At 40.0% G+C, this 16458-nt stretch overlaps 1 protein-coding gene across 1 annotated transcript in view; it reads left to right on the plus strand.

The window, feature by feature from the left end:
- The first annotated feature begins 703 nt into the window (after positions 1 to 703).
- Positions 704 to 16458, plus strand: part of drd2b (dopamine receptor D2b) — a 40191-nt gene continuing 24436 nt past the window's right edge. Inside the window, exon 1 of the mRNA XM_035432364.1 lies at positions 704 to 1235. The gene's annotated coding sequence lies outside the window, so the exon portion shown is untranslated. The remainder of the gene's footprint in view (positions 1236 to 16458) is intronic.

Raw genomic sequence — 16458 nt, forward strand, 5'->3', positions numbered from 1 at the left:
AAAAGAGGCTAGAAGAGTTAAAGAGTGCGTCAAAAGTTACCTATACACACATGCATGTAACAATCAAAAATCGAGTACCAGTACAAGTTGATCAGATTCCGCTTCATTTCAGCGATCACTGCCTCCGTGTACAAACACGTATATTCTTAAGGGATTCGTTGGTAGCTCCCGTTAGTTGGTTACTCTAACTTGAGGTAGGATTGGCCCGGACTCTATATTAAAATTTGTAAATACACAGTAAATGTCCTGTGTTTATTCAATTCAAACAGAAACAGAGTTTAAATGAGTCAAATACCTCATACCAATTGGAGTAAAATTAACTCTGTAAGAGTTGGTTTAACTCTGAACATTATACCGTATAACAGCGCAGATGCTTTCGTTAATGACAATAATGGTGAGGATGCGAAATAAAATCATTTAACACGGGATACACTTACGCTTGTAATGAATTAACGTATGCTTGTATGAAATATGATATACAATTTGTATATGACTTGAGTAGCCTATATGGAAGATAGCGCGACAACGCCATTCTTAGGCTACTTAAGTGGGCTAATATCCAGCTCCGCAGAAACAGTTTTTGAAAAGATGAACTGAACTAACTCCTGCAAGAATCAGTTTTACCACCCATGAATGTATGCTATGAAAAGACAGCTGTGCTTACTCAATAGAACCTCGTCTCTGTGCCTAGCCCCGCCTTTATTCATGCTGGATTAAGTGTGGCTGTCCGTCAGTCGGTGCTGAAAGTGCTCGTGGTTGCTTCTTGCGTAAATGCGCGCGGGTACAAAGAACCTGGGGACAATTCTATTGATAATGAGTGCTTCTCCCCAACATATTCGTTGAAAGAGGAGAGCGCGCGACTGACCGCGCACTGATGTCCACTGAAACCAGACAGAAAGGCTGAAAATTAATCATTTTTTTCCCCGCATGGATAATGTCTTAATATGGTGCCAAAAGTAGTGATTTCTCGGAAACAGCATTTCTATGAATAACACGCATCTCGATTAACCACTTTATTTCTGTCGCGTTTGCTTTAAGCATCTTGTCTCTCGAGACCTACAGTTAACCTAGTGACGCCCGCTCTTAAATTGTGATTATTTGTGAATTAGACCGCCTTGCTGGACATCGCAGACTGCGCGGTAAATGAAGGCGCTTAATTCCGGATAGTTGTGGATATAAAAGAAGAAAACAACTTGGACACATCGTTAATTTATCTTAAATCGTATGGCTTGAAGGTAAGTTGTGAAATTACTGTTCTGTTGTACTTTTATTAGAATGACTCCGGAGAGACAAGACTGTACCCCTAGGTGGTTCTTCATACGTCTTTACCGTTTGAAAATCTGTGGTTTTACTCTAATGATTTGCAATACTCTAATACGATTATTGTATAATTATTCAGTTCAAAGGCTGAATTTTTCGTGTCGATGTTGCAGGTAGCCTACAGACCGGATCGTTCACTTTGTATAAAATAAAATATTTTTGAGAGATTAACAGCAACAGGGTTCCACAAATCGGGCAGCATCTAAGTGGGCGAGGTGATATAAATTGCACAGTTGTTGACACATATCGGAGCATAGACTGGACATAGTGATGTAACAAAGGTATTGAATGGCTGTATCGTCCGTCCGGGAAAGCACCCACTGGGAATCTGTTTATATCTAATTAAGTCGCCAGTGTATAGCACACAGTGAAATGTCCAGTGTTGATTCAACTCTAAAAGTGTTAATTAAACTCTTAACAGATAAATTTTGGTCCCACTCTGGAACGTGGGACCAATTTTTTCTGTTAAGTGTTGAATTAACACTGGGCATATACTGTGCACGATTTCCCCCGCGTTAGACGAGGCATGGAGAGTAATAACCACTTTAATGTGATCAAACATGTTAAATGCCTTGCAGTCGGCCACTTTTTCATTTTTTATTTGTCAACGTTATTTGTTGACAAATGTTATGTCTTCTAACTTAATATCAGTTCACTCCTGGAAGTTCACATCTGTGCGTCACTTCTGTACAGCCTATGTATCCGACATTAAGTAACAGACTGTTAGGCTCGACTTATTTTAGCTAACTGTGCATTCACTGTGAAGTAATTATATATCAAAAGTCACTATATTTACTAACAGGAGAAAATACAGGCGGATTTTACTTTTCCTTGTTAAAGCATGGACACGTGAAATGCTCAGTACGCGATGTGCTAGTCATACATCCATGCTGATCCCACGGCCGTTTTTGTGCGTGCATAGGTAAATGCTGTGCTTTAGAAAGCGGCTATGTTTTGAACTGTCTATAACTCCAGTAGACACACTTCCTTCGGGCTTGTGCGAGCTAAAATTACGAAACAATGTAAAAATGTGAAAATACAGTACACACGGAATGTATCGGTTTTTGCGTCTGAACCAGCCTGTATGTGCAAATAAAGCCTTACTGCTCAGGGAAAATTTTCAGTGGATAAAATTATGTCACAGTTGTGCATAATAGGTTCTTGCTGAATTGCTTCCTTTGTGATTTACAGCCCCACAGTAACTTCCTTTATTCATCTTCCTTTATTTACATTGTTAATGATTGATATTGATCTCGAGTAAAGTAATCATCTTTGCTACTGATCACTTAATATTTGTCCTCTGTAGTAATCAGATTTTTGTAGTACATATTTTTTTTTAGTTTTCCAAATAAACGCCAGTATTTCGAATATAAATGCATGTGAATCCCAACACCACACCACATTTTCACAGAAGCCAATTCCTCACCTTAGTTGCTTATTAATGGCTCATTCAGCTTTTCTTTTTTTATTTTGAGATTTTAAAATAATTTATAAATATATGACAGTAACAGAACCCAGTGAGAGACACTGAAAGGCTTGAGTGAGCAATCATGCATAAATAAACAATAATTCTCTGTGGCCGGGTATGTTCATGTTTTTAGAAGGATTCAGTACATTCATTATCAGACCTTTCATTACAGTTAGGTGTATTTAAAGAAATAGTAGAATAATGCTTTAAGGAGATTTGTTATTGGATTTTCTACAAAAATGTTATTGGCTTGATGCAGACCACAAACGTCACATTGCCACTTGTCATAAAGGAACAAATTCATATGACAGCCCAAACCTATGTAAGGCAGCCTTCCACTTTTCATACATTGCATCACACAAGTCCATGCTGTTGGACATTTTAGTAATTGTAAACCAGAACACCATTAGTATAGCTTCCGAGGGTCCAGAATTCCATTGGATCAATTGGGTCCGGAATACCACCTGAAACCATAGTTTGATACATTTATGGAAAGGACATGTTTGTTGTACCTTTTATGAGTCCAATAGGATATTTATGAAAGGAAAAAAACTATAAATGCATATACTTTGTATTATATTTATTCTGCTTGAGAATCTCAGATGAAAATGATGTATACTGTATGTATAATAATTTGGTGAATCTTGTGGGAATCATATTTCTCTGTATTGCAATAAACCACCTCAAAAGTACTTTTTCATTAAGCTGACATGACTAGACAATGTCTGGTAATACAGTTATTGCTAGAAAACATTGTTATTTCATTCCCTTGTGAACTGGCCGTATCAATAATTTCTACAGAGCTTGACTGTAATTATTCTGGGACTTTTTTGGCAAATCTCAGGAATGCTGAATTTTGTGTTTTCCTGTGTCTTGAGTTGTAAGCAAATATACAGGTGTAGTGCATACTTGACACATTGATAGATTTTTATTTTATTTATAGATATTTTTTTCACTTCTGTCTCTTTGAGAAAAATAGTTTTCACCATCCCTTCGTCTGTCATCTACAGAGGGAGGCTGGGTTTAGTTTTTTACTCCTTCTGAAATACACCAGATAAAAACTCTTCAAAAAAAAAACCAAGCGGAAGGGAAACCATCCTCCATATAACTGAGGAGACCCTGTGCACCATCAAATCTGACCATCAGCTTGACTGTAATTGCACTTCCTGTTAAGCCAAACAGTACCAATTAATAAGATGGTTAACACAGAGTCTTAGCACACATGAATCTTTATTTCTGTTGTCCAAGTTCATGTTTTCTTTGAGCAGATCTTACCTCTCATCTGTCCTTGATCAGAACAGTTTCCAGGTCGCTGGCCAAAGCCAGGCCTCAGCTTTATGATGAGATTTGCATCATAAGCGCCGTTGTGTAGAAGGAGGAGCAGGAATAGTTTGTGCTAATTCATTAATTGAATACTTGCGAGTAAACCCTTGACCTACCTCTTTACCCAAGGTGATGGAGTTGTAATTAATAAAGTTACCCACCGCTCCACACTTGATACTAGTATATTGATACTCCTTGGTTCGAAGGAGGAGACAAAATATGACCACATACTGTATGTCAAGCTTTGGGGGAGTTTCTTTGGGAGAAATCCAATCACTGTTACACCACTTCTTCTACTGTTCAAAGAAGGAGAGAAGGGAATCTGAATGTGGGGAAAAATATAAGATAATATCAATTAGATGAGTGAGATATAACACGTAGAGCTACTTCTCCTACAGCAGACTATTATATAAAATACATTTTCAGGACGCTAAAAGTAGTAACTCCTGTGGAGTCTCCTATGTGATAAGGTATTTTAGCAGTTTTACATAAAATAAGTCTCGTGATACCACATTATAAGCTGTTTATGACTAGGCTGTCCAGAGAGGAAACTGCTTAAATAAAGAAGTGTAATGCAGTCTCCTCAGGCATGCTGAGCATGAAAGGCGATTGCCTTAAAGCTACGGAGTTTTCCATTTCTCTTCCACCCCACTGGCCCTCTTATGATCATACCGCCACACATAGTGTGGACAGGGCCTTTGGAGCATGACAGAATCTTATTCTGGTTACTAATTCTGACTATTATCATGGCCACGCCTAAACAAATTACCATCTGTGGTCTGGCTCATGCTTCATTGATTGCAGAGTCAGTCTCAGAGAGAACAGCCAGCATCCATGGTAGTGCCTTACATTTACTGTTCTGCCGGAGGTTTAAAAAGGTCAAAATCATTTTCTGAATTTTTGATTTTTGAATCATACACCCACGCCGGATTTGACTTTGTATTAATAAACAGTGCATCCAAGGATGAGGTTTTATGCAATGGACTGGGTGGCCTTTGAGACATGCAGTACATGCAGAATTAGACACGTGATGTTGAACTTGTCAAAACCATACATGTTCTGCAGTATAACATTAACATTGAAGCAGCCCTAAACCAAGACTTGAGGAATGAAAACAAAACTGAGAGGATGAAAAGTAGAGAGGCGGGTGGGCTTCCAGAACCCCTGCTGTGCAAGATCTATATATTCTGTTTAATAACTATTTATTGATTGCTTGTGAAATTATAGAGCAGGAATAACAACACATTTTGGATTTATAATTAGTTTGTTCTTAAGTGGCCACTTATTGTCCCGAAAATATGTTTTATGGTTTTGTTAATAAAGAAAATTAGGTTGAGTGGAGCTTTGACGCAAGTCAGTCCTTCTTTTGTTTAACTTTCCCCAAACTTGCGAGCATCCCATGATTAAACTGTGCCAAAGAGAAAATATTTGTCGCATTATCAAAGAGAAAATAATGAATTAAATCCAGAAAACCTGGCTATTTATGCACAAAAATGCAAAGGCCTCCAGAGAAGCAAGTTGCATTTTGACACCTCCAGTGTGACTCCTCACTATACAGCTAGTTTGCTTTGATATGGGGGAGTGCAGAGAAGCATGCCGAGCTGATGCCGAGCACCACTTCCTGTCACATTGGAGTCCACAAATCAGGCTCATACAGACACAAGTCAAAGGAAGACATTTCATGTGCAACTCAACAGGTGGACTTGTGAGCACCCACTCGACCAGCAGGGGTCACTTTTCCACGATGAGACACTGTCTTCCCAGCTGATTGTAATTCATCCTTCCTTGAGTGACACTAGCAGATCAACTTTACATTAGAAAAGGTGAAAAATGAATAAGTAAAAATAGAAAGATGTCAAAAACCTAGTCCAAAGAACACATCAAGTGGACTCAGCTGGCCTGCACATTTCTTGATTAATTTATAAAATATCATCTGTAATCTGTATCGCAGTGGTCAGGGGCCAAGTCCTGCTTTTTTATAATCCTGAGTTTTAAAAGCCACCCTTCAATTGGAAGTGGGCAAAGGCCACGGGATGCATCGAAGATTGCCACTATACAGCGCTGGTGCCAAGTGTTAATGAGCTCATTGGAGGCTTGTTTATTGGCCTGTTTCAGTGTGCACTCTAAAATGCATACAGAACGCTCCACAGTTTCCCTAATGGCTGTGTGTGTGTGTGTGTGTGTGCATGCGTGGGCATGCGTGTGGGTGTGCTAGCATGTGTGTAGGAAAGATAGAGAGAGGGAAGGGGACACAAAGCTGAGATAGATAGAGCTAGGCTTTGTGTTAATGTGATATAACTCAGATTGTAAACTTCCCCTTCTTAGTCCTTCATTAGAAAGGGCCAGGCCTTCACAGGGCCAAGATCTGCTCTGGGGTGCTATCACTGGAACTGTGCCATTGCTCGTTAGTCATAACTTCACAGTGCAAGTGTTTTATTTGACACTTGGTTGATAGAAAATGGAGAAGAACAATACAAAAACTTCAAACACCAGCCTTGCATCTTTTATCAACTTGATCATTCCCTGGTTCCTGCTGCTGTCGGCTTTGATTTGATTACCGTGGCGCTAATATTTAGAATTGCTTCAGCTGCGGCAGCAGCATTGTTTTGATTCCACACTTAGCTGCCAGATTGACAATGATGGACAGCATTGCCTAGCCAGGAGTAAAAATGGAATGGGCGCCAGAACAGAAGATGACAACCAAGTTTATTCATTATTTATTTCTTTCATTTTTATACGAGAAACAAAACACCTAGCTCTGGGAAGGCCTGGAATTCACACGGTAGAATCACAGTTACTCAAGAAAGCTCAAAGAGACCGAATGTGTCAGTCAAAGTTCATAAAAGATGGGGTCCTGGACACGTTAGACAGCATGGCCGGGTGAGCTGGTGGGCTCAAGCAACGGGAGCACAGAAATCCGAGATTCTGATCATGATCACCTGCGAGTGACTCACCCCGCAAAAACAGAGAGCTGCTTAAGGCGCAGTCTTAATGGGAGACTCGAGGATGCATCTCTCCACCTGCCAGTGTTGGAAAAAGAACAGCATCTCCTTCGGGAAGATGAGATGAGAGCCACCGTATGCCCCTGCAACTCATGAAAAACTATAAAATAGAATAAAAATCTTTACCCAGCGATGTCAATGCCTTCGTGGGTCGATCTCCGTGATAGCTTAAATTGCCATCACCATAGAAACTGCAGCTCCCCATCTCAGCGCAGATGTAACTTCGTGTTTTCAATGCATCGCAAATGCTTCAAGATGCTTTCCCAGGAAGCAGCATCTCTTGAGAAGCACAGGGACTGACTCTTTTTTATTTTTTTATTTGATATTTACATTTTCCTTCATCTTCGCTGTTAGATGAAATGTCATCTTTTCTGATTAAAAACTTTGGAATTGATGGTTAAAGCCTCACCTCCTGATTCTTTCATGTTTAATGCTAACGAGAGTGGAAAGAAGAGGAGAGACTGTGAATTATGTCTTTAAAAAGAGATTGAGGATTCTAGTTTGGGAACAGCACTTGAACTCCAAGGTCCCAGGTGTGATTCTCAGGTGGGCTCATCCTTGTTACTCACCAGTCATACATAAGTTACTGGGTGTCATTGGTCACCTGTGTCCCTCCTCTGACTGAATATGGCTGCCCTGCAGTACACTGTGGTGTGAAGTGTGGAAAATAGTAAATGAGAGAAACTGCTTCAGCTGCAGCTTTTGTGTGGATGCAGGTGTGACAATGAAATTCCAAATGAGAAGAAAAAGGGGAAAACTCCCTTTTCCCCCTCCAAAAAAGCTGTACCGTACAGTTAGCATTTTCAAATACAATGAAATTCACATTTTCACAATTTCATTCATTCATTTAAATTCACATTACATTTCATTCATTTACATTCACATTACATTTTAGGTATTTAGTTGATGCTCACATCCAGAGTGACTTGAGTGCAAATGAAGAAAGTTTCATACATCACCAACATCCCAAGTAACACCCTGGCAATAGGTAATCCTTTGTCACTAGAATTAATACGTGGAAGAGAAGGAACAGAAATTCTTTTTTTCCCCACTTTGAGATATATATATATATATACGGTTGAACATATCATAATAAAAACTAATGGGGACAAATTACCTTACAGAAGGGAAGTCGAAGCACTTGTGAGGTGGAGCTCTGTTAATAGTACTCATTGCAACTCATTGAAGGGGGGGGGGGGGGGGGGGGGGGGGGGCAACAGCAACTCCATTATATTAAAATTCCATCAAAGGCTTTTTTTTTTTTTTTTGAGACAGCTGAGGAAGCTTGGGGTATCCAAGGAGGCAATGCTGCCATTGAAAGTGTGGTGACTTTTTCTGTCTCTGTCTGATATGGTTGAACAATAGCACATGAAAGGAAACAGCTTGAAAGAGTGGGGTGCACGGCTTCTAAAATCATCGGACTAGATCTCCCCTGCATCTATCCATCACAGCAAGTTGCTTAAAAAGGCTCTTAAAATTCTTACTGACACCTCTCACCCTGCAAACTCTTTTTAAGCCACTTCCTTCTACTAAGAGACGGAGCAGCATTCACTGCTGTACCTCTCATTTATCTAATAACACTTATCCTCTAACCACATTTTTTTTTTTTTAACTCAAAGTTTTTTGTTAGCATCAAATAAATAGGCAGATGCACTGTGCACTTTATTTGATGTTATTGGGCATTTTTATTATTATTCATTATTTTATTATTGTTGTTATTGTTTCATTTATTTATTTTTATTTTATTTTGGGATATTCCTGGTACTATGTCAATTATTTATGATGTGATGGTGTGTATGTATGTAAATTGTGTGGCTGTGTTTGTCTTGCCTTTCGAGCTGCACTGCAACAAATCCCTCTCAGTTTTTATTGATATGGCAATACAATATCTTGAATCTTGAATATGTAAGATATGTAAGAGTGGGAATATTTGGAAGAGGGGAATGGGAATCAGGGTACAGAAGGGTGGTCAGACTGAAGTGGCTCCCGCAGATGTACCGTGTATTCATGTCCCTCAGTCTCACCTCCTGGAGGGGCCTGATGCTGTATTTTCAGATGTGATTTGACGTTGTATCCAGGCAGGTGCAGGTGCACCGTATCAGGTTTGAACAGGAAGTCCTCCCCCCACCTCCTGCGCATATTAGGCAGGCTTAACAACCGCAAAATTACCCTTTTTTCCCTCGCAGTTTTGACACTGTGAAATTAGCCCTGCTCTGCGCAGAGCAGTGATGGCTGACAGCGCGGCAGCCCCCTTGTGCCCATCAATGCAATTTGCTACAGTGTTCTACAGGCGCAGGCAGGCTTTAACATCAAAAAGAAGAAACAGAATGAGCCGCGAAGCCTAATGCTGTTGGAAGGGAGCAGAGGGAAAAACAGGCCCAAACTTACACAATGAAAACGGCGCTTTGTCAGAAGCTGACTGAATGCTTTCCATTTTTTTAAGAAGCTAAAGATGGTGCCATCAAACACGCATGCACTCACACGCGCACACACACACTCACACGCACACACACACACGCACACACACACACATTGCTATTAATGCTCCATTTGTTTTTGTCCTGGCAACTCATTACGGGGTAGGTTCTAAGGATGTATTAATCAATGAGAATGAATTCAATGGATTAAATGCCAATGTCTTCAAACAACGTAATTCCACATGGATAGCATTAAGGCAGCACTGTTTCCATAGGTGTACCGTAAATCCCAGTGCATTAATACCAAAGCGGCATATTATATATACTGTGTGCAAATATATATTGTTGCAAATTAAATAATTAATAATGGAAGAGGGACAACATTAAGTACAGTGTAGGTTGTTCCTCCTGAAGGACAAATAAAACCATGAGAAAATCTGAAGGGGAAAAAATATTTGAGGAGATAGCATCTCAGGTACCCTGAAGGTGATCTTTAGAACACTGCCCCATCTGGAAATGAGGTGTTTGATTCCTTTGGGAAGCTCAACACTAATAAGTAGACCGGGAACAATTGGGACTTGAGAACTGAGAGGCTCTAGACATGGGAACAGGATGTTTTAAACCCGTGAAGCCACAGGTTTGTAATCTTGGTACAATGAAAAAGTGTATTCAGTTGACAGCTTGTTGCCAACATGTTACATTTGTGTCACAGTAATCTTGCGACACCCACACCAGTGGAGACCATTCTATCCTTCTGTACTGCAGCTCAATGTATAGCAAATATATACCATGGATATAGTATGAAAAAAAAAACATTATAGGTCATGGTAACGTATTGTGGAATTATGGAAGCTTTCATCAATGTTTGTGTGTGTTCTCGCCGTGATCAATTTCCCAGATGATGTGTAAAAGAAAATCCTGGTAATTAAGACATTTTTTCGGAGTTGAGCTCTGCTCAATAATGCAAGGCCAGTGGGTGTGAAAAATATATCCAGGATGCTTCCTTCTGGTCCTCCTCAAAGCTATGGGTCATTAATTTTCTTCTAATTTTTCTCTCATCAGCAAAATCTTTGTTGAACATGCACTCACCTTGAGTGCAGTTAGGCGTATAGAGGATCACAGGAAAGGTTGAAACTCATTCTTTGTGTTCTCATTAATCTTCTGTATGTGTGTATTTGAATACATCCTGCCGTTTCATTTAGTTTTCCTGAACCAATAACTGATGCTCCTCATTTAATGTATCTATCAAAATGAATAATAATGAAAATCTCCATACATACTCTGACTTATTTTACTTTTCATTTGCTAATGCTTACATGCAAACTGCCAGTTTCCCTGGTTCTCTGGTTGTTTTCTTTTTTATTCCAGCAGTATTTTGTAATTGGTTTTGTTATTAATTAGTATTAATTATCTATCTGCACTTGTACCTGTGCACAGCAGTAGATCAGATGTGGTGTCATTTATGGTTTGAGAGATTAGGGTGATTGTGTAACAAAGAACAGATGTTGCATACAAAAGCCCAAAATATGATGGGAGCTTGGGAAATTGAATTGAATTGAATTTTTCCCCTGTAGTACACAGCTGATTTGCCATATTTTAAGAATATTAAGCTAAAGGGATGAGATGTGAGAATAAACTCAACATTCTGATTTCCTTTTGATTTAGACTTAGACTCACGCATTGGTGGCCCAGTGGTAGAGTTCCCGCCTGCCACGTCGACCCGGGTTCGTATCCCGGCCAATGCCCCAAAAAACCCAGCCACTGGGGATGCGCAAGTCAGTGCATTCGTAGTGCCGGATAAATGGGAGGGTTGCGTCAGGAAGGGCATCCGGTATAAAACATATGCCAAATCAAAACATCTGGATCAGGATGATCCACTTTGGCGACCCCGAAAGGGAACAGCCGAAAGAAGAAAAAAAAAAATAATACAATTCTAATCACCGTTATGCTGTTTTCACTATTGGCAGGGATGAGAGAAGGAAAATGTCTGGATAATAGCTGTGAATCGCTTACGAAACATAAAGGGAACAGAGTTGCCCTCCTAAGCAAACGCTCATCAGTTTATTTTATAGGACTCAATTATGTATAGATCATAAAATGTAATTAGAGCTTGAAACTGATCTTAGGTTTTCTTATTAAAAAATGAACTTTGCGGAGAGTGTTAAGGCCAAATCTTTATCGTACAGAGCTCAGGCAGAGCAGAAGGCCCTTTACATGGGCGGTGCTGACTGGCACTGCTTGCCCAAACATAATGCATTTCCAACAGGATTTATTTCCAAAACCGACCTGCACCACTTACCTCCTGAAGGGCCCTGGCCGTGAGGGTGGACGTGGCAGCTGGGCGCCAGGCTGCGGCGCCACGCGCCTGTCAGGGCGGCGGTGCCCAGGCGGCGTCTGAGCAGCGGGCACGCTGACATGCATCTGGACGCGCAAACAGGTGGAGGCAGAGCGGGGCCACCGCGGGGCGTCTGCAGGGCGTCTGCAGGGCGTCTGCAGGGCAGCGGCTGTATTCCAGGCCCCTCAGGCAATGCAGCGCGCGCAGATCCACTGCCCTGCCGAGCGGCAGGGTTTTCTGAGGTTACACTTTATGCACACGAATGCAGCTCCAGGTTCACTCAGCCTCACCGAGCCGAACAGTGATTCAACAGCAGGCAGCAGGCATCTATGCCAAGGTTTTATAACTGTGAGCGAACGGTTTGTTTTTAATTATACTGTAATGAGGTTTATTAAAACGGCCGTAAAAAAAGATTATGTTTACAGTTACTACAGAAGCAACAAAGCAAAAATGTCAGATACAATGCCAAAAACAGTCTGTATGTAATATGACACAAACACGGACACCTGTCACACGTTAACGTTCTAAACCATTTTCAAATTTAACGGGATGTTAAGTAGCCAGGGGATCTGTTTATTCAGTGAATGAGGTCAATATCTCCTACCCTGCAATACAGCATAAACATCACAAGAGCTTTTATTACTCTCAATTAAATCTCCAAGTGGTGCTCTGTTCAGAATTCATCAGGTGAATAAGGCACTTAGTCCATCACAGACATTTTAATCTGGGCTGGAAAAGTATTGACAAATGTTGTCCCACATCATAGCACCTCCACCTTCTAACTGGTCCACTTATGCATTATATTGTGGATGGTACCACCTGTGCCCAAGCACCAGACATCAGTGTTGTCACCCTTCACACAGAAATCACAGAATCAAGGAGAAGATCTAGGCGTTGGCAATCAAGGAGTTGGTAATAAGAAACAGGTCAATACTGAAGATGATTGGTGGTTGTCCTGATTGTACTTCCATCAAACCTGGGGGTATCCAGGCGGTAAAGCCAGAAGGTATCCAACTTTGGCATTCTTCCATTGGTTGTTACCATGGTAATCAGTGATATCTCTGGTTTCCATGAGAATGATGACAATACCAACATCCTGTCTCTGTTTAACTGTCCCTGCATGCCTGTCCAATAAGACTCATTCCTGAACATGAAGATGTGCCAGATTTTTCAGGATCCTTTGGAATATACATTCTGTATGTGTGTCTTGGCTAGAAGTGTTGCCCCCCGTTGGTTATTCGAGTCACGTTCTCTAAGGCAGACTCAACAGCTTCATCCTGGATCCACTGTATTTTTTGTTTGTTGTTCTGGCTATAACCAAGTGTCATAGTCCTTTGCCTGCATCCCCTTAACTCAGAAACTCTCATTTTTGAATGGGAGTTTTCTGTCAACAGTTTGGTTTAGTAAGCTTGTATAACTGGGTTTGTGAAGAAAGAGTCAAGGATTAATGCTGAGTGAATCCATGCCTTAAATATACGTATGTTGTCAAAGAGTGATAAGACATTGCTGCCCTGGCTATTCACTTTACAAATACCAAATGTATAATGCATAAGTGCTCTCAGTTGTACATTTTAGAGTTTGACACTAAGGGTTCTATTTTCCGGCTGGCAAATGGTGCGTGGCGAGCTGCCACACTGACAAAGTGGTATTTTCATTGTGGATTTTGACATGCCTGAGCCCATTTAGTAATTTTGGAGTGGGAGGAAAGGCACTGTTGGGGTTGTGTCAGTGAAGATCAAGCAGTGCATTACAATTTTTGTGCAGGAGATTGCAATTTTGGTGTCAGCTTAGTCAGCGATTTTTACCTGCGCCAGCCACCTGCTCAGACCAGATCATATGCCATCCAATTTGATTTTTATATAAATACCCCAAGCAGGAAAAGTGTATACTTTGTATTGTTCATTGTATTTTTTCTTTTATATGTTAAGTCCAGTATTTATATCAGTTTTTAATCATTTTTAATTGTTTTCTTATACTGCACTGTGGTCCCAGTGTACTGTAGACCCATATGCAATGAGAAGAATGACAATAAACACAACTTGAACTTGAACAATCTTTTCATTTTAATTATGAGACTGTAGTTAAAAGTATAGCTACATGTATTAACTGCATTAGCTATGTCTGAATACCATTAGGTAGCCTAAAAATAAAGTTCATGTGTGGGTCATGCTATCCTCAGTCTATACGCTATACAGTCAAAATGAAGAAAAATTGCACCTCAGGAGTGCCATTTTGAAATATTATGGGTTCTTTTCCCATTGAAGAGAAAATAATAACCAAGGAGAAAGTCACCTAGAACATACGCAAACAGCAACTGCCATACTAACCCTCCAAAGGCTCACACTTTTTTCCCTCCAAAGGAGATTGGTCAGTTCAGTTTATTTTAACTAAGCCACTGGGAAACAATCACACCATTGTTGTGAATTAATGTGAGAGTGTGGGTTAAAGACAGAAATGCCTCACATGTCAACAGTTTTATAAATGTGTGTGCATGTGTGTGTGTGTGTGTGTACACGCATCTGTGTGCGTGGGCATGAGCGTGTGATTGTTTCCCAAGTGTACTTCAAGCACTATAATCTCTTGTTTAGGCTTGTGTAAACATTATAAATATATTATGAGGTTTGGCCAGCTAAACACGAGCCTTGATTAGAATTATAAACCAGGCAGGAGGAAGGCAGAGAGGACCAGAGCACAGAAAGAGCCATGACCAGGAATCAATCCCCCAGCCACACAGGGGCACTCTGTAGTAATCATAGTAGTAGTAAGAGCATCAGCTGTACCAGTAGTAGTACAAGTAGTATCAGCAGTAGCAGTAATAGCTGCAGTAGTAGTAGTAATACATAGTCTTGCCATGTAAATTGCGTAGGAAACTTGTGGTGCCAAGATAGTAGGTTTAATTCTTGCCTGGGGTGCTGCTGGTTTATGCTTGAGCATGATACTCACAACCTCAGTTGCTTCAGTGAAAACATCCAGCTGTATAGATTTGGAGTACATGTAAAAATGTCATCTTTGTAATTTACTTTGGATAATGTAAATTTATATAATCATGCTAAATATATAGTCATTACAGATGACGTACAATCCACAGTCCTACCCTCATATTTTTGATTTTGACACTGAAATAAGGAGTGCATTTTAAATGTCAACTTTCAAAAATAATACCAAACTGGCAAAGTTAGATATTAATAAATAAACGCATAAATGAAAATAAACGTCACTTGTGGGAAAAGGTCAACGAAGGCAGAACAGATGTAAATGTTAAGGTGAACCTTTACTGGAGTGCTTTCCTGTAATGTGGCTGATATTTAAAGTTCAATGAAGATCTCTTTTTGCTTAAATATTTAAAAAGATTGCTTTGTGAGGCATTTTTGTCTTTAGTAACCAACACCCTCACAGATTTCTTATCTCTTTTCCAAGTTTCACAGTTTTTTGCTTTTATTTTTGTGGCTCTCAAATTGGAGCTCATCACTCTGGTCTCTTGAGTCCTTTCCAGAATGGATTCATTACTATTTGAAACTCCTACAAGGGTTAAAAAAACACCAAAGATTTTTTCCTGACACTGATTGTCACTGCATCCAAGAAAGCATTACCTCATCGGATCAATTTGGTTATCCACCCACATCGATTAGATAGTGACACTGACAGCGAATGTCATCAGGCCATCACTTTTAAACCCTCTCCTGATTGATAGCTGATATCCCTGATTTCCCGAAGGGAATCACCCAGGCCAAGCAGATACAGGGGAATGCAGCAAAGCATCACATATCACCATTATCATGACATTAGAGTCAACAGATTGTTTGTATATATTGCATATATTCACATCCAAGCCATTACCAGTTCGCATCAAAGCAAATGATTCTACATGAGCAATATGATTCAGTTATTCTGCCTTCTGCTCATCTGGCAAGAGCTCAAGGCTTTCAGGCTTTGTAGTAGGATTTTATCACTCTAAAAGTCTCACTTTAATGAGCAAAATCTGTTTGCAGATTGTGACATTTCAAATTGTGTGTGCATGTGTGTGTGTGTGGATTTCCTTTCAGATAATGTTATAGGTATAGCTGGTACCTTCTTTTGTTTCAATACACATTGTTGTTTGTTGGGTTAAAATTACACTTATTGATTATACATGGGACTCTCCTGAGAATAATACAATGTTCTTTGCTACTGTATGTTGTTCTGCTTATGAGTATCTACCACATTTTTTTTTATGTCACACTTTATAATAATGGTACACAAGTAGGCATTCACAAATACTTAATCTAATTACATTACATTTATTTGGCAGACGCTTTTATCCAAAGCGACATACCAAGGTGCATTTCATGGTCATGGACAACTTCAAAACACAGGTTCAGTAAGATACAATACTTTTTCGTACAGCTATTTCTAGCCAAGAACACGGTTTAGTTCACGCAGTGAACACTATTCTGACCTAACCTCTGCCAAGCCAAGCTAATGCATGCATCATGATGATGAATGAAGACTAATGCTTAACACATCAGGAACTAATAGAGTTTCTTACTGAGCAAACAGAGTCATATATGAATAATCATCAAAAATGTTTAGACTCCCTCTCAATATATGGGGTTA

Source organism: Anguilla anguilla, chromosome 9, assembly GCF_013347855.1.
Source record: "Anguilla anguilla isolate fAngAng1 chromosome 9, fAngAng1.pri, whole genome shotgun sequence".
Taxonomy (NCBI): Eukaryota; Metazoa; Chordata; class Actinopteri; order Anguilliformes; family Anguillidae; genus Anguilla; species Anguilla anguilla.